Source organism: Lampetra planeri, chromosome 75, assembly GCF_965212315.1.
Source record: "Lampetra planeri chromosome 75, kcLamPlan1.2.h2, whole genome shotgun sequence".
NCBI lineage: Eukaryota > Metazoa > Chordata > Hyperoartia > Petromyzontiformes > Petromyzontidae > Lampetra > Lampetra planeri.
The window spans coordinates 2,702,577-2,724,206 of NC_136180.1; the positions used below are offsets into that span (position 1 = coordinate 2,702,577).

Below are 21,630 nucleotides of genomic sequence, written 5' to 3' on the forward strand. Positions count from 1 at the left end.
ACCGAGACGTCGAGCCCTGAGCCCCTCACCGGAGCCCCCCCATGCCCACCCCCTCGCCCCGCCCCCTCTCCCCCGCCCCTCCCCCCGCCGAGGCTGGGGCGAGTGGAGGCAGCGCTGTGCATTGTGGGTGGCGAGCGGCTGATTTGGATTCCCGCTCGCGGCCACCGTCGCTGCTGAAGCGGCTTCTCGCTGGCTGGTCCTCCTCTACATCGACTCAGCCCGAAGAAGGTGAGAACCTTGCACGGTGTGGACACATCAGCAGTGGCGGTGGTGGAGAGGGGAGGCAGAGGAGGCGCCTGGCTCACAGCCGTTACGTTCTGGGCGCCTGCTGAGTTCACGGCGCTGCTCCAAGCAGAGCGCGGCCCTGCTGATGATGAGAGGCACTGCCAGATTGTGGCTGATGGGATGAGTTAAATTTAGTTTTTTTGTATCTGGAGGGACGGAGTTGTTGTCGTGGCAGAAATGGCCTCCACTAGAGGCCGCGATGTGGAGTATTTGGTCTACTCTTCCACGCTGGTCCAGACCCATTGGAGCAAGGTGGGTGTACCCACAACTTTACCCCTCCACACGCGGGGGGCGTCAGCTCACTGCACTTGCAATGCAGAGGTGCAGGTTCGAGTCCATTTCACACTCACCCCGTACTATATGCTGCCATAGACAAACCCAACATTAAATTATATACTGTATTACTATACACCACCCTATACCTTAGAATAATACATCGTGTAATATTACACTATGTATTATTCTATCCACCCTACTGTATATCACACTGCTGTATATTCACTATACAATTACGATACTATATATTGCCTTATACATTGTATTAAACATTACAATTTTATACTATTTATTATTATACAATCTGCTATACACTATACCATTGACCGTCGAGACAGCTGTCTCCTGTCTCGCTGAGTCTCTCTCTACGTGAGTGTCACTGTTAGTCTAACTATTCAATGGCGGTGAGCGTAGTGTCACTGTTAGTCTACAGCTGCCTCCTGTCTCGCTGTGTCTCTCTCTACGTGAGTGTCACTGTTAGTCTACAGCTGTCTCCTGTCTCGCTGTGTCTCTACGTAGTGTCACTGTTAGTCTACAGCTGTCTCGTGTCTCGCTGAGTCTCTCTCTACGTGAGAGGCACTGTTAGTCTACAGCTGTCTCCTGTCTCGCTGTGTCTCTCTCTACGTGAGTGTCACTGTTAGTCTACAGCTGCCTCCTGTCTCGCTGTCTCTCTCTCTACGTAGTGTCACTGTTAGTCTACAGCTGCCTCCTGCCTCGCTGTGTCTCTCTCTACGTAGTGTCACTGTTAGTCTACAGCTGTCTCCTGTCTCGCTGTGTCTCTCTCTACGTAGTGTCACTGTTGGTCTACAGCTGTCTCCTGTCTCGCTGTGCCTCTCACTTCGTGAGTGTCACTGTTAGTCTACAGCTGCCTCCTGTCTCGCTGTGTCTCTCTCTACGTAGTGGCACTGTTAGTCTACAGCTGTCTCCTGTCTCGCTGTGCCTCTCACTTCGTGAGTGTCACTGTTAGTCTACAGCTGCCTCCTGTCTCGCTGTGTCTCTCTCTACGTGAGTGTCACTGTTAGTCTACAGCTGTCTCGTGTCTCGCTGTGTCTCTCTCTACGTGAGAGGCACTGTTAGTCTACAGCTGCCTCCTGTCTCGCTGTGTCTCTCTCTACATAGTGTCACTGTTAGTCTACAGCTGCCTCCTGTCTCGCTGTCTCTCTCTCTACGTAGTGTCACTGTTAGTCTACAGCTGCCTCCTGCCTCGCTGTGTCTCTCTCTACGTGAGTGTCACTGTTAGTCTCCAGCTGCCTGTCTCGCTGTGTCTCTCTCTACGTGAGTGTCACTGTTAGTCTACAGCTGTCTCCTGTCTCGCTGTGCCTCTCACTTCGTGAGTGTCACTGTTAGTCTACAGCTGCCTCCTGTCTCGCTGTGTCTCTCTCTACGTAGTGGCACTGTTAGTCTACAGCTGTCTCCTGTCTCGATGTGCCTCTCACTTCGTGAGTGTCACTGTTAGTCTACAGCTGCCTCCTGTCTCGCTGTGTCTCTCTCTACGTGAGTGTCACTGTTAGTCTACAGCTGCCTCCTGTCTCGCTGTGTCTCTCTCTACGTGAGTGTCACTTTTAGTCTACAGCTGCCTCCTGTCTCGCTGTGTCTCTCTCTACGTAGTGTCACTGTTAGTCTACAGCTGCCTGTCTCGCTGTGTCTCTCTCTACGTGAGTGTCACTGTTAGTCTACAGCTGCCTGTCTCGCTGTGTCTCTCTCTACGTGAGTGTCACTGTTAGTCTCCAGCTGCCTGTCTCGCTGTGTCTCTCTCTACGTGAGTATCACTGTTAGTCTACAGCTGTCTCCTGTCTCGCTGTGTCTCTCTCTACGTGAATGTCACTGTTAGTCTACAGCTGCCTGTGTGATGTAAGGAAAAAAGTTTAGCTGGAAGCATATTATATTTTTTTGCGACATAGAATTGTAATGTATTACTTACTGTTAGTAGCTCAGCTTATTGGAGAGTATATTTAGTATACTGATGATATTATGAAGTTTATACTTTAGCTTTTTTACGTGGTTGTTTAGTTACTGCAGCTACATACTATTAACATTCCTACCCTTTATTAATGCTACCCATATCCCCTCCCTTTGATGTTGCTAATCCTGTATAATGCACGGGCATAATATGACTTTGAAAACCCCCCGTCCACCTCCTACGCATTTCACAAGTAGTACTAATCACATACCTGCATTTCCCATAAATATGTAGTAGAGTTCACGACTCTTGGACGCCGGAGTTGGAGGCACACGGGTTTATTACACACAGCACGGTTGTGGCATACAACTCTAGAGGGGGTGTCGGCCCCCTCACCCGGCTCGCTGGGGATACACGCGCTAGCTACTTTCTAGCCTGCCTCCTAGTCCTCCTCTAACGGGCTAGGGGAGGCTATCTGGCCCGACACTGGGAAGTCGGGCCCGGTACCCTGAGTCCCAGACCAGTGCTGACAGGAGCACCGGCTCTGGATCTCGGGACCACGCCGCTGGCTCGGTCCTGTTCGGCCCTGATAAGGACGGCGAACCAGGGGAGTCCAGGGCTCTAGCTAAGACGTCTTCAGTCTTCACTGGTTAGCTTAACAAGAACCCCGAGCCCTCCGATACATCCCCTTTTATACCCAACCCCCCGCTGAGGGGTGGGGCCCCCCCGGGGTGCCTGGCGCGGACGTCGTAGAGAGCACCTCCCCGTGCACTCACGTAGCCCCGCCCACTGTGTTTGTTTGCCCTAAGCTGCCATGCATAACGGGCTCTCTCTCTAACACCCCTACATCTATGCTAAATTCCTCTTGATATGAAAATTATTTTGTCAAGGCGCCCTTCCCCCCATCCAACCCAGCTTAAATATACGCTCCAAGCATGGTGGTGTTTCATTTTGCTTCCTCTTAGTATCTTTCACTCGACGGTCAATGGTATAGTGTATAGCAGATTGTATAATAATAAATAGTATAAAATTGTAATGTTTAATACAATGTATAAGGCAATATATAGTATCGTAATTGTATAGTGAATATACAGCAGTTTGAAATACAGTAGGGTGAATAGAATAATACATAGTGTAATATTACACTATGTATTATTCTAAGGTATAGGGTGGTGTATAGTAATACAGTATATAATTTAATGTTGGGTTTGTCTATGGCAGCATATAGTACGAGGTAGACCTGTGTGATGTAAGGGAAAAAAGTTTATCTGGAAGCATATTATATTTTTTGCGACATAGAATTGTAATGTATTACTTACTGTTAGTAGCTCAGCTTATTGGAGAGTATATTTAGTATACTGATGATACTATGAAGTTTATACTTTAGATTTTGGCGTGTCTATGCACAAATAAGGTTTAGGAAAGAAGCAGGAGTGACGTCACGCGGAGGCACGTGGTTACAATGCGTCACGAGCGGGGGACACCTCCCCACTGGCGTTGGGCGCCGATGACGTCAGACCGAGATAACGAGAGCCGGGTCGTGAGAGGGCGAATGTCTTGAGAGTTTAACGCTTTCGCGACCAATGTCGTCCATGATACAGGCCTTTTGGGATAGATCGCGTAAACATCTAAATGTGTCGTTAACCCCGCCACCACCACCCGACACAGCTGTGGGGGCTGATGCCCCCTCCCCGCGAGCGGGCGGGGCGCGAAGTCCGCCCCCTCCACCCGGCCCCCTCCTCGGCCGCGTCTCGCTGGGCCCCCCGGGCCCCCGCCGATCGGGTGGGGGACCGCCCCCCCCGCACCAGCGCCTGTCAGACACCGCCTAGGGGGTTATTGCGCGTGCGCCCCCCACAACACGTGCGCCCCCCATAACACGCGTGCCCCCCACAACACGCGCGCCCCCACAACACGCGCGCCCCCCACTACACGCGTGCCCCCCACAACACGTGCGCCCCCCACAACACGCGTGCCCCCCACAACACGCGTGCCCCCCACAACACGCGTGCCCCCCACAACAAGCGCGCCTGCACTAGCGAACCGCGCCGATCACGTAACACTTTAAATCTCCGCTCACAGCTGTCGGGATCTAATTAATGACTCTGCGCACTCACGCAACGTCCCCCACCCCCGGCCGGGCGTGGTGCTGACCACCCACCCCCTCGTGTGCCGTGCTGGCATTCAGAGGTGCTCGCTAACAACACTTGCCCCAACAGTCTGTTAAGGCTATACGGGGGGGGGGGGGTCTTTGTCTTTGTGGATGAGTGAGTGTGATTGTGGAATTCTTCGGGTCTCAGCTCAATGGAGTTCACTCGGGGAATGAACTTTTTCGGATTCTGAAATAAACGTGTGCGTGTGTTTAGTGGGGTGCATGTGAGTGTTTAGTGGGGGTGCATGTGAGTGTTTTGTGGAGGTGCATGTGAGTGTTTAGTGGAGGTGCATGTGAGTGTTTAGTGGAGGTGTGCGTGAGTGTTTAGTGGAGGTGTGCGTGAGTGTTTAGTGGAGGTGTGCGTGTGTTTAGTGGGGGTGCATGTGCGTGTTTAGTGGGGGTGCATGTGAGTGTTTAGTGGGGGTGCATGTGAGTGTTTAGTGGGGGTGCGTGTGTTTAGTGGGGGTGCGTGTGTGTGTTTAGTGGGGGTGCATGTGTGTGTTTAGTGGGGGTGTGAGTGTTTAGTGGGGGTGGCGTGTGTGTGTTTAGTGGGGGTTCATGTGAGTGTTTAGTGGAGGTGCATGTGAGTGTTTAGTGGAGGTGCATGTGAGTGTTTAGTGGAGGTGTGCGTGAGTGTTTAGTGGAGGTGTGCGTGAGTGTTTAGTGGAGGTGTGCGTGTGTTTAGTGGGGGTGCATGTGCGTGTTTAGTGGGGGTGCATGTGAGTGTTTAGTGGGGGTGCATGTGAGTGTTTAGTGGGGGTGCGTGTGTTTAGTGGGGGTGCGTGTGTGTGTTTAGTGGGGGTGCATGTGTGTGTTTAGTGGGGGTGTGAGTGTTTAGTGGGGGTGGCGTGTGTGTGTTTAGTGGGGGTTCATGTGAGTGTTTAGTGTAGGTGCATGTGAGTGTTTAGTGGAGGTGCATGTGAGTGTTTAGTGGAGGTGTGCGTGTGTTTAGTGGGGGTGCATGTGAGTGTTTAGTGGGGGTCCATGTGTGTTGTTTAGTGGGGGTGCGTGTATGTGTTTAGTGGGGGTGCATGTGAGTGTTTAGTGGGGGTGCATGTGTGTGTTTAGTGGGGGTGCATGTGAGTGTTTAGTGGGGGTGCATGTGAGTGTGTTTAGTGGGGGTGTGTGTGAGTGTTTAGTGGGGGTGCATGTCAGTGTTTCGTGGGGGTGCATGTGAGTGTTTAGTGGGGGTGCATGTGCGTGTTTAGTGGGGGTGAGTGTTTAGTGGGGGTGCATGTGAGTGTTTAGTGCGGGTGCGTGTGCGTGTTTAGTGGGGGTGCATGTGAGTGTTTAGTGGGGGTGCATGTGAGTGTTTAGTGGGGGTGCATGTGAGTGTTTAGTGGGGGTGCATGTGAGTGTTTAGTAGGGGTGCATGTGTGTGTTTAGTGGGGGTGCATGTGAGTGTTTAGTGGAGGTGTGCGTGTGTTTGGTGGGGGTGCATGTGAGTGTTTAGTGGAGGTGTGCGTGTGTTTAGTGGGGGTGCATGTGAGTGTTTAGTGGGGGTGCGTGTGTTTAGTGGGGGTGCATGCGTGTGCTTAGTGGGGGTGCATGTGAGTGTTTAGTGGGGGGTGCATGTGTTTAGTGGGGTGCATGTGCGTGTTTAGTGGAGGCGCGTGTGAGTGTTTAGTGGGGTGCATGTGTGTGTTTAGTGGGGGTGCATGTGAGTGTTTAGTGGGGGTGCATGTGAGTGTTTAGTGGGGGTGCATGTGTGTGTTTAGTGGGGGTGCGTGTGAGTGTTTAGTGGGGGTGCGTGTGTTTAGTGGGGGTGCATGTGCGTGTTTAGTGGGGGTGCATGTGCGTGTTTAGTGGGGGTGCATGTGAGTGTTTAGTGGGGGTGCATGTGTGTGTTTAGTGGGGGTGCATGTGAGTGTTTAGTGGGGGTGCGTGTGTTTAGTGGGGGTGCATGCGTGTGCTTAGTGGGGGTGCATGTGAGTGTTTAGTGGGGGGTGCATGTGTTTAGTGGGGTGCATGTGCGTGTTTAGTGGAGGTGCGTGTGAGTGTTTAGTGGGGTGCATGTGTGTGTTTAGTGGGGGTGCATGTGAGTGTTTAGTGGGGGTGCATGTGAGTGTTTAGTGGGGGTGCATGTGTGTTTAGTGGGGGTGCATGTGAGTGTTTAGTGGGGGTGCATGTGAGTGTTTAGTGGGGGTGCATGTGAGTGTTTAGTGGGGGTGAGTGTTTAGTGGGGGTGCATGTGAGTGTTTAGTGGGGGTGCATGTGCGTGTTTAGTGGGGGTGCATGTGAGTGTTTAGTGGGGGTGCATGTGCGTGTTTAGTGGGGGTGCATGTGCGTGTTTAGTGGGGGTGCATGTGTGTGTTTAGTGGGGGTGCATGTGCGTGTTTAGTGGGGGTGCATGTGCGTGTTTAGTGGGGGTGCATGTGCGTGTTTAGTGGGGGTGCATGTGAGTGTTTAGTGGGGGTGCGTGTACGTGTTTAGTGGAGGTTAATGTGCTTTTTTAGTGGGGGTGCGTGTGCGTGTTTAGTGGAGGTGCGTGTGCGTGTTTAGTGGGGGTGCATGTGTGTGTTTAGTGGGGGTGCGTGTGCGTGTTTAGTGGGGGTGCATGTGAGTCTTTAGTGGGGGTTCATGTGCGTGTGGAGGTGTGCGAGGAGAGAGCAGCGCCGGCCGAGTTTCTCCACTACGGTTGCACCACAGGAACATTCTGTGGAAACTATTGCCAGTGATGATTGTTGACAACAATTGCTATGAAATCTTCGCAGTCGATCACAGCCTATGAGGTGTGGTCTTGGTCGTGAAGTCTGTTGCGCTGACGCTACCGACGGCAGTATCGTGCTTTTATTCTGCCCTCGGCTTCTTGTGGTGTTCACAAGGGGCCGGCATTCCACCCCACTCCCTCCCCAGCAACTCAACTACTCTCATTGCGAGGCCACTATTCGGTTCCGGATCGTATAATTTGTATGGTCTTGTTATCATTCGTATTGTTTCTCAATTATTCTCCGTTTAACGATGAAATGTAATAACTTATTAAGTTTTGTGTGCTCTGTTAGCTGCGGTCTCGCGTGGTAGGGGTGGCTCGCAAACCAACCTGCCGCACCGGTGTCACATTGACCAATCACCACCATGGGCCTAAATGTCAAATATATTGAACGATTGGAAATAATAACTTCTCACGCATGCAACTCGGCGCTTTTATCAGGTGCGTATCGCGTGGCGTGATTACCAATCGTGCAGTTAGGGTCGAAGCTAGTTTTGTTTTGTTTATTAAAGTCGGGGCCTGGTCCGGTCGGCCCAAGTGCGTGTCGAGTCCGGGCTCTGCTCGGTTCGGGGTACTGCTGGTGCCACCACGCTTGTGAAGCCGGCACTGGTGTCTCTCCGCAGCTTGAGCGAGCGCTACGAGGAGGAGATGGCAGTGCGAGCCGAGGCTCTAGTCAACTCCGGCAGGCAGCTGGTACAGAGGTACGAGCAGGAGAAGAGCCGTCTCGCCGACGGGCTGCTCCACCCACGCTTGCACGGATGGCCGGATGACGTCGCGGTCACCGAACGGCCAAACCACCAACCCGACGGACGACCCCCACCCGACCGCCAGCCCACGGGTACCCCCACCGAGTAAATGACCCAACACACATCATCCTGACACACTGACCAAATAACTTACAGACCGATAATTCGCCACCCCATCCTATGACCCAATAAAATACTTTCGCAACAATATATATGAACCCGACACCCGACTTGCCCACCCTCTGACTCTATAAGACACCGAGGCCAATACAATACACCGACTTGGTGAAACTCTGACCCATCAATCGACCCATTTGACTTCGAGCCTATCCACCGGATCACCAGCTGACCTACTGATCCAATAAACACTCTAACCTGGTAACTTACTGCCAAAATACTGATCCACCAAATGACCCTATAACCTTGCCAGCTAGGCTCAGACTCACGACCAGCTGATCTAATAATCCAAAAACCCACTGTCCCACCAGGCTATCCCCGCTATGAAGGAGGGACCGGTATTATAAATTAATGTTGTGTTTTTGTTCCGCGTTTAGGCACCACTGCCATTACTTGGCCATAAACGTGTTTAAGCCCAGGAGTGTCTGTGCACTCATCTTTCCCAAATGGAAGCTGCTCGTGGTGGAGGCAACATGTCACGTCTGGCAACGCAAAACTAGTTTAGCACCAATGGATTTGACTTAAACCACTCGTGCACAAGACCAGATGAAAAATTATCCTGACATTTTTATAAATTAATACACACCGTGAGGAGGGTAGTTCCTTAAACAGCATGCTCGAAGTGGTCGAGTGACACGGACGTATGTTTTCCTGTACGTGCATTCCACGTAGTTATGTTTTCCTGTAAACGAGGGCTACTCCTCGGAAAATGTGCACAACGCACACTGCGCTCCCACGGTTTCATCTTTACATGTCACAGCGATCTGCAGGTTCTGCGCTTGTTTAGCTTGAGGCTGTAGTCATCGCCGCGATGCCGCGAGGGAGTCTGCTGAGTGAGCTCCTGCGCCCCGTTATCAATCGAAGGCTCGCGTTGCCGAGCCACGTGTCGCCAGGCTCGATCGGAACACGACGGTGTTTGGGAGGGCTCGGCGGGCTGTTTAAAGTTCTTGGGAGACGCCGCAATGGGGGATCAACGTAGGCTCGGAATGAACTTAGCAAAATTATATCACTTGAGAGAGCAGGCTGCAGATGTGTGCGTCGTTGTCTCGTTACCAGCTTTTGTTGAAAACTTGGGTGTCATGTGGAGCATTTCATAATTCTCGTGACAGACTGCAAAGGCTGAAGTGGAATTCCTCACACATCCGACACGACACAATATACGCACAGCCACACGTAAACTTTACCCCCTGTATTTCCAATATTCCTATAACCGTGCTCGATTCAAGACACTTATTATCTCTTTATCGGTGACACATTTAATAGTCATGTTTTTTGCTGGCTGTTTTGTGTGTGTGGGTCTTTGGGGCTGTCTGATGAACAAAAATAAAATTAGTTCCTTGGGTGTTAGCCCCTCCATATACGTAGGCTTTGTTCGGGCATTCCAGTTTCCTGCCACACACGACGACCAATTCAGCTCCTGCCCTCAGGACCCTCTTGGAAATGCAGCTTGAGACCACCAATCACTGCACCGCCACTCCCCAAATGCAGGATACTGCAGCATGCGTCAAAAATAAAATCCATTCCAGTCATTCTCAGCACAACAACGGATGAAGGCCCCTCCCGTACGTCGCGTTAACAATGGGGGTCATTTGATCATATTTCACCATGCTGGTGAGTGCGAGTGCAAAATTATTCCCGGTGTAAGCGATCCGGAGCGTTCCAGCTGAAAGTAAACATTGAGCGTCGCGATGGAGAGAAAGAGCAGTCTAATCACGAGAGAAGAAGGCGCGATGAAGGGACAACTCCTACCCCTTGTAGCAAGCCACCCTCCCTAATCACGCCTCTTGATACTTCTCCACTGTCTATAAATCCTCACAACACGCTCGATTTTTTTCCTTGTTTTTTTTTAATCTCGTCGATTCTTTTGCATGGAAGCCCCCGGTTTCAGCGAGGCCGGTGCTCTCCTCCATCCCGTAGGCATTCAGACGTGACTCGCCTCCTCTCGTGCAACGTCTGACCTCCATCCCCCTCCCTGCGCTCCTCTCCTACAATGCTCCGTCTCCTCACAAGTTGCCAAGTTCTCCATTCGGTGGCCACACTTCCCCTACAAGGTGACCCTGGCAGCGCGGACCTGGGAAGCTGCGATCCTCCGTGAACGCACCAGCGCTTTCCTTCAGCATCTTCCTCGGGAGGCTTGCTGGGGTCCGGAGCTCCGAGAAGGTGGGAGGGGGGTTCCAGGCGACGTGGGCCGGGTCTTCACGAACCGGCTACCCTTATGCCGCCCCCTGCTGGCGTGGGGTGGCGACGCCTGCTCATCACCCAAATTCGAAGGCCTCATTCCCCGCCGTTCTGGCCTTAGTGACGGAATATGGAGGTGCTTTGGGATACAAATTAAATGTAACTAAATCGGACTTGATGCCCCAAATAAGTTCTCAAGAAATTAGTTTTCAATCTAGATGATTTAAAAGTGTATAGCTCCAGTGGCTTCCTAATATCGGAAGCGCATCTGAAAGCGTGTGATGTGCTGGGGCCAGAGCACAAATAATCATCCCCATGCAACAGGGCCACCATCATGCAGTCCCCCATGCAACATGGCTACCATTAAGTCCCCCATACAACACTGCCAACATGAAGTCCCCCATGCAACTTGGCCACCTGGATATCACTCATGCATCATGGCCACTATGAAATCTTCAATGAATCATGGCCACTGTGACATCCACCATGCAACATGGCCATCGTGATGTTCCACCATTCACCATGGCCCTCTGTGACATCCCTCATTCCTGTTCTTACCTTGCGGTGATTTGATGCAGATGGAGGCGGTGCCCTCTGAGGACAGCGCCCTCCACGTGGTACAAAATTCGCCCTTATTCCTCGCCTCTCCAGATTGGCTCATCTACACACACACAAAGACAAAGGTCCACCACATAGGCTTTAGCAAGATGTGGGGGATAGTGCAAGCGGCGAGCACTGAGCCAGGATCTCTGAGATCCTGGGCTCCACATTCAGGAGGGTCCTGCTGAGATGTCAGTTCTCAGCGTTCGGATATTTGGCCAATGTCAGATGTCACACTTGGATTAACAATGAGACACGTGTGTATTTAAAGGACACACGCAGGTTAATGGCATCCTTCAAACTGTTAAGAGAAGTAGGGCTGGGCCAGGACATGCCACGGCCACGAGGAACAACGATGGTTGAAGGTCTAGAACAGGGGTCGGCAACCTGCGGCTCCGGAGCCGCATGCGGCTCTTTTGAACCTTGACCGCGGCTCCGGGGCGGATGCTAGCGAGGGGAGGAGGCGCACTGTGACACCTGCTGTGGCGTTGCCGCTGCTGACAGGTCGCCGCTCCGCTCCACACTGCCCGCCCGGTGACAGGCAATAACGTTGCCGTTGCTTTGTCACATGTTTGGAAGAAGTAAAAACCTTCCTGGGCAGCAAAGAGCTCACCTTTGCTGAGCTGGAACAGCCAGAGTGGCTGGAAAAATTACATTTTATGGTAGACATGACAGCACATCTAAACACGCTAAATACAACCCTTCAGGGGAAAGGAGGCACAGCCCTGCACATGCTGGAGGAGGTTTTGGCATTCGAGCACAAGTTGACAGTGTTTGTCAAAGATTTACAGAGAGGTACACTGTCTCACTTTCCCTCTTTGAGAGAGTTCAAACAAAGTCATGATACGATAAATTTGGAATATTTCAAGTCTGCAATCACCACAATACAAAGTTCGTTTGGGAAACGATTCTGTGAGTTCAGAGAGGAAAAAACTACATTATCCTTCCCTGTCACTCCCCTGGCGATCGATCCATCCCTATTGAATATGACTGCATTTGCAGGTGTAAGTCAACCTGATCTTGAGATGGAACTGGCCGATATAGCCGACAAAGATATATGGGTGTCCAAGTTCAAATGCTTGACCGCTACTCTTGAGGATGTTGCCCGTCAGAAGGCCATTCTGGCTCAGAATCATAAATGGAGTGATATTGAAAACCTTCCCAAACAGGACAAACTTGTATTCGAAACATGGAATGCCATCCCCAACACTTATATAAACATGAAAAAGTATGCATTTGGAGTCCTGTCGATCTTCGGCTCCACATATGTATGTGAGCAGGTCTTCTCCAACATGAACTATATTAAAAACAAACATCGATCACGCCTCACAGATGACAGCTTGCAAGCCTGTGTGAAAATGAAGGTGACGTCTTACAGCCCTGATGTGCAGACACTGTGCACTGAGGTTCAGGAGCAAAAATCCCATTAACCAGGTAATTTAGCTATTAATTTGCAAAAATATATTTTACATTGTTAAGTGAAAAAGTCCTTTTTTTATTCAGATTGACAGCTGACTGCACGATCCTGTATATAGCAATAAGGTAAGAAACAATATATGCAGTGTTATATTTGTTTTAAATGTTGCAATGGTTTTGCGGCTCCCAGTTTATTTTTTCCTTCGGAAACGGGTCCAAGTGGCTCTTTATGTCTTAAAGGTTGCAGACCCCTGGTCTAGAACAATAACGGAGGTGCAGCCAAGTATCGGAACACGTCTGAGAGGACGGCTGCTAGAAAGATGGAGCGACAAAATCGGTGCTTGGTGGATTATTCCATCGCATGATCGTGAGGGGTAGCAGGGTCTCAAGGAAGGAGGCCTTCATCCAGTAGTGGATAGATAAAAGTACAGTAGATTATTAAAACGTAGAAAGGCAGGTACACAGAGAGGATCTTGGGGAGATACTCTGATAGATGCACACACACTCAGGCAGCCAAGCAGATGCACACTTAGGTGTATGGATAGGTGACAGGTAGCCACACGCGGAGTGGAGAGCACACGTCCATTAATACTTCACCACACGAGTCGAAGAGCCACATGTACCTCCATGGTGGCCAATTGCAGAGCAGGGTGCACAGAACTAACAGCGTCTCTCGCGCAGTCCAGGTCTCTGCGTGCGAAGCAGGAGACGAAGCCGAGGATCACATAGAGTCGAGGGGGTGTGACGGCACCCACATCTCAACACGAGTCAAGTCACAATGCGGACTCACACCATGAACCCACATCATCAACACAGACTCACATCATCACCAATCACTCACAACACGAAACACAAAAACAACAACCGACATTCGCCACTTAGTAGCGATGATGTCACCACGGCGCCTTTGCCAGGCCAGGTGCACTTTCAGGCCACACGAAGTGTCGAAGGCTCGCTGACAAGACGTCACGGGACAGACCCAGGTTCCAAAGGTTGGCTGAGATGATTGGTAGATACACCAGCTGTATGCCCAACTGTGCCAACTTACCGAATTTTATCCGCCACTCGTCAGCGTCACTCCTCTGCCCTCAGTTGTTGTAGGAGGCAGTCTGCTTCCAACTGTCCAGTAGCCTCTATCACGAGCTTCCTCGTGAAGGATGCTATTTACACCGCTGGTACCAGTCTTTCACAAGTCTACTCAACTCAACATCCTCCCATACAGCATCAGTCCATATTTTCGACAGCCCATGTCGTGGCCGTTTAGCCCCCTTTATGCAGCCAAAAAGAAACTGCTTGGGTATGCGGGCTACAAGACCCAGCAAACGCAGCCTTGCCTGCCGGAGGAGCTTACTGGTGGGAATGTGTCCAGATCCTTCAAGGATTTGTGAGCTCCTCACACAATCCAGCTAGGTTAAACCCAGGATGGCTCGTTGGAACCACCACCGACACCACCACCAACACCACTAACACCATCAACATCACCACCAACAACACCAGTACCACCACCAACAAGAATATCACCATCATCAACACCGTCACCAGCACCACCAACAACACCAACAGCACCACCACCAACAACACCAATAGCACCACCATCAACACCACCATCAACACCAACAACACCACCATCAACACCACCACCATCAACACCACCAACAACACCACCACGAACAACAAATATAAATATCCCTCTTATAGCTGAAATAAACTGTTGGGGCAAGTGCTGTTAGCCAGCATCACCTATGAAGGCCGGAAAAGCACACGAGGGCGTGGGTGGCCAACACCACGCCTTTGTCTCCGAGTGGCGATATTTACACACCACACCAGGTACTCATTTGAGGCTGAGTCGACCTAGGGGAGGCCCAGGACCGGTTCATATAATCGTCACTGGTGTTGACAGCGCGTTAACCACTCCACACACACACAGACTCACACACGGATACAAACACACACGGACTCACACAAACACAGACTCACACCACACACACAGACTCACACCACCGCACCACCCACCCACAGCTAGGATCCACTCCTCACCTTCGCCAGAGTTTCTCCCCGCCTCTCTAACGGACAAACTGTCAGGGGGAAGCGCGTGACTCGAGACGAGGGGGCAGTACCAGGTGACCACGCCCACCGAGACGTAGAGCCCTGAGCCCCTCACCCGAGCCTCCCCCCCATGCCCACCCCCTGGCCCCACCTCTTCACCCCCCTCGGCCCGCCCCCTCTTCCCCGCCCCTCTCCCCGCTGAGGCCGGGGCGAGTGGAGGCAGCGCTGTGCATTGTGGGTGGCGAGCGGCTGATTTGGATTCCCGCTCGCGGCCACCATCGGTGGCTCGCGAGCTGCTGAAGCGGCGGCTCGCTGGCTGGTCCTCCTCTACATCGACTCAGCCCGAAGAAGGTGAGAACCTTGCATGGTGTGGACACATCAGCAGTGGAGGTGGTGGAGAGGGGAGGCAGAGGAGGCGCCTGGCTCACAGCCGTTACGTTCTGGGCGCCTGCTGAGTTCACGGCGCTGCTCCAAGCAGAGCGCGGCCCTGCTGATGATGAGAGGCACTGCCAGATTGTGGCTGATGGGATGAGTTAAATTTAGTTTTTTTGTATCTGGAGGGACGGATTTGTTGTCGTGGCAGAAATGGCCTCCACTAGAGGCCGCGATGTGGGGTATTTGGTCTACTCTTCCACGCTGGTCCAGACCCGTTGAAGCGGGGTGGGTGTACCCACAACTTTACCCCTCCACACGCGGGGGGCGTCAGCTCACTGCACTTGCAATGCAGAGGTGCAGGTTCGAGTCCATTTCACACTCAGTCATTCACCTACCCACTCACCCACCCACAGAGGGATAAAGACCCTTTATGCAGTGGTTGTGTAGTATCTGCATCAATGTTTTCGTTGTTTAGTTATGGTGGTTGTTGTTCTGGTTGCGGTTATAATCTTGGCTTTAGTTTTGGTTGTATAGGTGGTTGTAGTGTTGGTTGTAATTGTGGTTGCTCTGGTTGTGGTGCCTTTGGTGTTTTTGGTTGTGGTTATAATTGTGGTTGAGTAGGTTGTGGTTATATGTGCGGTTGTGGTGTTTGTGGTTATAACTTGATTTGAAGCTTTGGTGACTGCAGGAATTACTCTCTGGTTCTTTCTGTAAAGTCACGTAGAAAGAAAATAAATTAAATAATAGAGTACGACGTTGCGATTGCAACACAAGCAACCGTCATCAGGTAGAACTAAATTTGAGAGATAGACAAAACACAGACACGGAGACACACAGACAGACACACAAGCAGAGAGAGACAACACAGACACAGAGAGGGGGGGGGGGGGCAGAGTGAGAGGTGGGTCTGCTGGAGCAGCTGCTGGAGTGAGTGGGTGAGTGAGTGAGTGGGTGAGTGGGTGAGTGATTGATTGAGTGATTGATTGATTGAGTGATTGATTGAGTGGGTGAGTGAGTGAGTGAGTGGGTGGGTGAGTAGGTGGGTGAGTGAGTGGGTGGGTGAGTGAGTGGGTGGGTGAGTGGGTGAGTGGGTGAGTGGGTGGGTGGGTGAGTGGGTGGGTGGGTGAGTGAGTGGGTGTGTGAGTGAGTCAGTGGGTGGGTGGGTGGGTGGGTGGGTGAGTGAGTGAGTGAGTGAGTGAGTGGGTGGGTGGGTGGGTGGGTGAGTGGGTGGGTGAGTGAGTGAGTTAGTGGGTGAGTGGGTGAGTGATTGATTGAGTGAGTGAGTGGGTGAGAGAGTGTGTGGGTGAGTGAGTGGGTGAGTGAGTGGGTGAGTGAGTGGGTGAGTGAGTGGGTGAGTGATTGAGTGGGTGGGTGAGTGGGTGGGTGAGTGGGTGGGTGAGTGGGTGGGTGAGTGGGTGAGTGGGTGGGTGAGTGGGTGAATGAGTGGGTGGGTGAGTGGGTGAGTGGGTGGGTGAGTGAGTGAGTGAGTGGGTGGGTGGGTGGATAGGTGGGTGAGTGGGTGGGTGGGTGGGTGGGTGGGTGAGTGGGTGGGTGGGTGGGTGGGTGGGTGGGTGAGTGGGTGGGTGAGTGGGTGGGTGGGTGAGTGGGTGGGTGGGTGAATAAGTGGGTGGGTGGGTGAATAAGTGGGTGGGTGGGTGAGTGAGTGAGTGGGTGGGTGAGTGAGTTGGTGGGTGAGTGAGTGGGTGAGTGGGTGGGTGAGTGAGTGAGTGAATGGGTGAGTGATTGATTGATTGATTGAGTGATTGATTGAGTGGGTGAGTGGGTGGGTGGGTGAGTGAGTGGGTGGGTGAGTGAGTGAGTGGGTGGGTGGGTGAGTGGGTGGGTGGGTGGGTGGGTGAGTGAGTGGGTGGGTGAGTGGGTGGGTGGGTGAGTGAGTGAGTGAGTGAGTGAGTGAGTGATTGGGTGAGTGGGTGAGTGAGTGGGTGAGTGAGTGAGTGGGTGGGTGGGTGGGTGGGTGAGTAGGTGGGTGAGTGGGTGAGTAGGTGGGTGAGTGGGTGAGTGAGTGAGTGGGTGGGTGGGTGGGTGAGTGGGTGGGTGAGGTGGGTGGGTGGGTGGGTGAGTGAGTGAGTGAGTGGGTGGGTGGGTGGGTGGGTGGGTGAGTGGGTGGGTGGGTGAGTGAGTGAGTGGGTGGGTGGGTGAGTGAGTGGGTGGGTGGGTGAGTGAGTGGGTGGGTGGGTGAGTGAGTGGGTGGGTGGGTGAGTGAGTGGGTGGGTGGGTGGGTGGGTGAGTGAGTGGGTGGGTGGGTGAGTGGGTGGGTGAGTGAATGGGGCTTGTCTGGCCCAAACAATGGTTTGAGCCGCGACAAGAGAGAAAGCCTTAGCCAAGAAATTTGATGGGGATAGCAAAACACCCGCCATCCCATCCGCAACCTCCAGCCATTTATGGTAACGCAATGGGATGAGCATCTGCGTACCAGGAGGGATCTCTACCGCAACATCAGCAAGCGCGTGAACGGCGGGTTCTGGAGGTGGGCGGCCCAACAGGGACAGTAGGAACCACAGTTTACGTCCTTCAGGCATTTCTAAATAGCCCTGATCCACAAGGATCGTAACAGGCATCCGACGAAGAAAATCGGTGCCCAACAGACAGGGAACCGCCAATGACCACGAGATAAGGACCGAACCTGATGCGGTAATGTTCCCTATGGCAATATGGACCTCCACCGGCCCAATGATACCCATGCTACCCCCATTCGCGGTGATACATGCGTCAAAAGCCGGCTGAACCCGCGCAGCAGGAATGGACAGCAGGTGAAAAATAACATCGGAAATGATGGTGGCCAACGCTCCGGTGTCTACCAAAATACGAACGTCCACCTCTTGAATGGTGCCCGGCACCGTAGAAGACCCCGACGCAGCCGCGACCACCCGCCGAGCCAATTTCTTCCACTGGGTAATAGTGCGCGGTGCCGAATCTACGTGTCCACAATTATCATCAGATAGGCCCCCCGCGGTATGAAGGGATGCATGAGGTGTCGAGATATATCGGGTGTCTGATGCATGCCGACTTGCCCGAGCAGAATGGCGATCTGCTTCCGGGGGAGAGGATGGAGGGAGAGTCGACGGAGGCAGCGGAGGACCGGAACGGCGCCGACAATCTCGAGCGACGTGGCCCAAGTGGCCACACTTGAAGCACGTCGCGGCCGCCCAACGGCCGGCCGCGTTGGCACCGGCCCGTGGCATCCCGGCACTGTCGTGTCGCAACCCTGGCAGGCGCTGCGGTACCCAGCGAGGAGCGGTGGCCGCCAAGTCGTCGTCGCTGGACCTGTCCGGAACGTGAACGACACGAGACGGGGCCCATCCCAGCGGTTCACCGTCCTTGTCCGGGTCCCCTGTCCACACAGCCATCTGCTCCCAACGGCGCAATTTGAACTTGGCGTCCAAACACCGAGCCGCCCAGCGGGACGTCAGCGGCCTATGGCCGCACACAGGCAGCGAGATGCCCATTTCTTGCGACAGTTCGACCATCCTCGTAAGGATGAGAGGTCGGCGGAGGAATCGGGGTAGGCGGTCATCGCGAGCGCCAACAGCGCACCGCGATACTCCCCCGAGGCGTTTCTTCGGGGCCCTGACGCCGCTGCATAAATTTCCTATGAGCGGCTGACGGCGGCTCGTAAACCTCTGCCATCTCAGCGAACACCGCCAACGACACGTCGTCCAGCAGTGTGGGCAAAGCGTCCAACGCCTCGGCCTCCGTCCACCGCACCGATCGAAAAGCGGACTCAAACCGCCAAGTAAAGGCGCTCCAGTCACCACCGGCAACAAATTCCTTAATGTTGGGAAGGCGATGGCTGCGTCCACCGTCGTCATCTCTGGGCGTGCCCGCTCCTGCCACCCGCGCGGCACGCGGCACCACTGAAATGGCGGCCGCAGGCAGCACTGCTGCGACCACGCCCAAGATGGCGGGCTCACTCCACGCGGCGGGCGTAATGGCGGCCATCTCCTCCGAGACCCCCCGAGGGAGGCCCTGGTCGTCCGCACTCGGCACCACATCCCGAGGCCGTCCCGGGGCAGCAGACGACGCTGCACCGTGCGGAGAGATTCAATCTGCTCCGCCACCCGCCGCCAACCCTCGTCCGCAGCCGGAGTCGCATCCACGCCGGCCTCTCCGCGCAGCGCGGCGCCCGACGCAGCAGCGGTTGCCACCAGCGGGGCTGTCGCCCCCTGATGCAGCAAGCTCTGGTCGAGGGAGTCATCATCGTCGTCCGACGGCGGATCCGGTGGGTTCTTCTTCTTGAGGTGGCTGGACATCGTTGTTCTTGGCCCAAGCGGTCTCAAAAGTCACTTCTGACACCAATGTAATAAATTCGCTCCAGACGAGACTGTGTCTTTTGTCTTTTCTTTATTCGTTCCTCATTCACAGCTCCCTCACACGCTGGGTTCCTCTTTTCCCCGTTATTCCGTTCCCCGAGCGTGGCGTCCGCTCGCTGCCTCCCTTCCCCACACTGCTGGTTGATGGTGTGTGTCACGTGAGTCTGTGTCGGAGACACACACCATCACGTGGTCGCTGGCGTGCCGGTGACACAAACGTGGTTCCTCCTCAGCCCTTCTCCACACTGACCCGGAGCTGTCTCTCTCCACCCCTTATAACACCTGGCCCACGTGATACCACTCAGCCAATCATCAGCCTCGCCCCCTGGAGCCTTCCAGATGTTGCCATGCAGCCACAGGCTACGCCCCTGGCTCGACATCCCATTGGCTGCGGGCTGAGGCCGGCAGAGCCTATCACTATAGCCCAGTTACCCCCCAAGTGCATCTCTTCATATTACATCTATTTGGTGTTCAAGCATCTTAACACCTCCGGTTTTAGTGCCAGAAAGGGTAATCCCTCTTCTTATTTTTCATACTTTGATGCTGGCAAAAAGGTCCCATGATGAACATGCCTTGGTAATAATAATCATAATGTCTGTGGGACTCCGTGGGTCTCTCGCTATCCCAGGCTTCTATCCGCTGGGAGACGGCATGGTTACTCTGCATGACCAACCAAAGTCCGCGAGTATTCTAGTGAGGGACTCTGGGAACTCGCTGGTACGAGCTCCCATCAGCGTCACGTGAGTCTGTGTGAGTCTGTTTGTGTCTGTATGTGTGTATGTCATTGGGTTGGCAAAACAACGCACTACCTCCATGGTGGTGCCAGACGGTAACGCTGTGGTGAGCAATGCCATTGGCGTAAGGTCAATTACAATCGACTCTTCCCCTCATGTCGCTCGTAGCCATCACAGTGGCAAACACAGGCTCAGGATGGGTGTGAGGGGTTGGTAATCCCTCCCCTTTCGATTTAATTACCATTAAAAAAACACGTATAAAATATCGAACTGTGCATGTTCCTGAGGCCCTAGGGGACAGGCGCCTATGACATCATCCCCTGGCCAAATCCCATTTGGCAGAACTAGGAGACTGATTTTGTACCCTCGGGGTTCCTTCAGAAATGGCAAAAAGCTACCGCAAGTGGCCATGTGGAATATCCGAAAGCCACTCCTCTCTTGGGAGTTAGACTGGTACCCCCTGGATATCTGCGGTATTCAGGAGGCTCCTTGGACTGACTCTGGCAGGAGTCTGCCAAATAACAGAGAGTGGCTCTTTCTTATGACAAAATAATGAACGGGGCATGGTGATGAGCTGTAGGACGCTGTAAGCCCCAGACTACTGTGTGGTTTTGTGTGTGTTTCTCGCCTCCCGATCATCCGGAGGCGAGAAATGTTGGTGGTTGTTGTTTATGCCTACAACGAAGATGAACTTCAGTGGAGGGATGCAGGCAAGGCCGATGAGTGAGATCCCTTTTTTACCTCCTGTCACAGGTGCTAGCTAAAGTGACTCCTCGCGATAGTCAATCCTGTTGGGTGACTTGGGCTGGGTGAGATAAGCTCAATAATAATGGTAGTAGGCTGCTAGACATCAGAGAATTAGGAGGCTTACCGCGAGCTTCGCTCGAAGGTTCGGAGAGCCATGTGGCAATGCAAGGATGAGTGTTGGTCATGGGTTGCTGAGGAGATGGAGTCGCGATCACAATCACGATTTTATTCGTAAAAAAACGATTTGCAGCACCTCACCAATAATCATTAGGGTAAAGCTATGCGGCCGGCAGTCAGAGCCATTCCCTGTTCATCTTGGGTGCAGCAGGTATGTTCTTTGGCTTCTACATTATTTAAAACCACTTTCGTAGAAGCCTCCACGGTGTTACCAGAGGATTATCCATCTGGTACAGATACAATGGGAGGCTCCTCGATACCCAGATGGGGTTGAGGGATGGCTCCCTATTGGTCAACCATGTTATGTATGCTGATGATCTAGTGATTGCTGCTCACTCAAAGGCGTTTGAAGCACTGCTTCAAAACTAAGCACCTGCCTGGGTAATATGTGCAACCAAACACTCCACCTGCCAAACTCCCCTTTAGCGAGGCAATTGTGGAGAGAGTGGAGAGGTTTCCGTACCTGACCAGTGTGATTTTTACCAGCTCCAATTTTACAGCAGAGTTCTCACTCCGAATCAGTCGAGCTGCATTACCTTTTCATCGGCTGTGTAACGCTGTGTGGAAGTTATTTTATTGATCAAGGTTGATCGATTGACTGACAATTGATCGATCGATTGACTGACCATCTTACCATCGTTTATGCCGTTGGCTATCCTCCTCCTCACCTCCCACGTTGCCCTGCAGCGAGGTGTGGAACGACAGAGGCAGTGGAGCTGACCGTGATGTCACAGTGTACCAGCTCAACCCGTCGAACGGCTTCACGTGCCTGGGCCACGTATC

The 21,630-nt window shown here is 53.0% G+C and overlaps 2 long non-coding RNA genes across 2 annotated transcripts; one reads left to right on the plus strand and one right to left on the minus strand.

Moving 5' to 3' along the window:
- Window positions 1-117: 117 nt before the first annotated feature.
- Window positions 118-21,627, plus strand: LOC144737906 (uncharacterized). Its single transcript, XR_013589105.1, has 5 exons — window positions 118-228; window positions 7,944-8,171; window positions 14,687-14,834; window positions 19,818-19,929; window positions 21,535-21,627. It is a non-coding gene; the product is annotated as an uncharacterized LOC144737906 (long non-coding RNA).
- LOC144737907 (uncharacterized) lies at window positions 10,434-14,544 on the minus strand. Its single transcript, XR_013589106.1, has 3 exons — window positions 14,475-14,544; window positions 13,061-13,127; window positions 10,434-11,082 (listed from the first exon to the last, which is right to left on the minus strand). It is a non-coding gene; the product is annotated as an uncharacterized LOC144737907 (long non-coding RNA).
- Window positions 21,628-21,630: the final 3 nt, after the last annotated feature.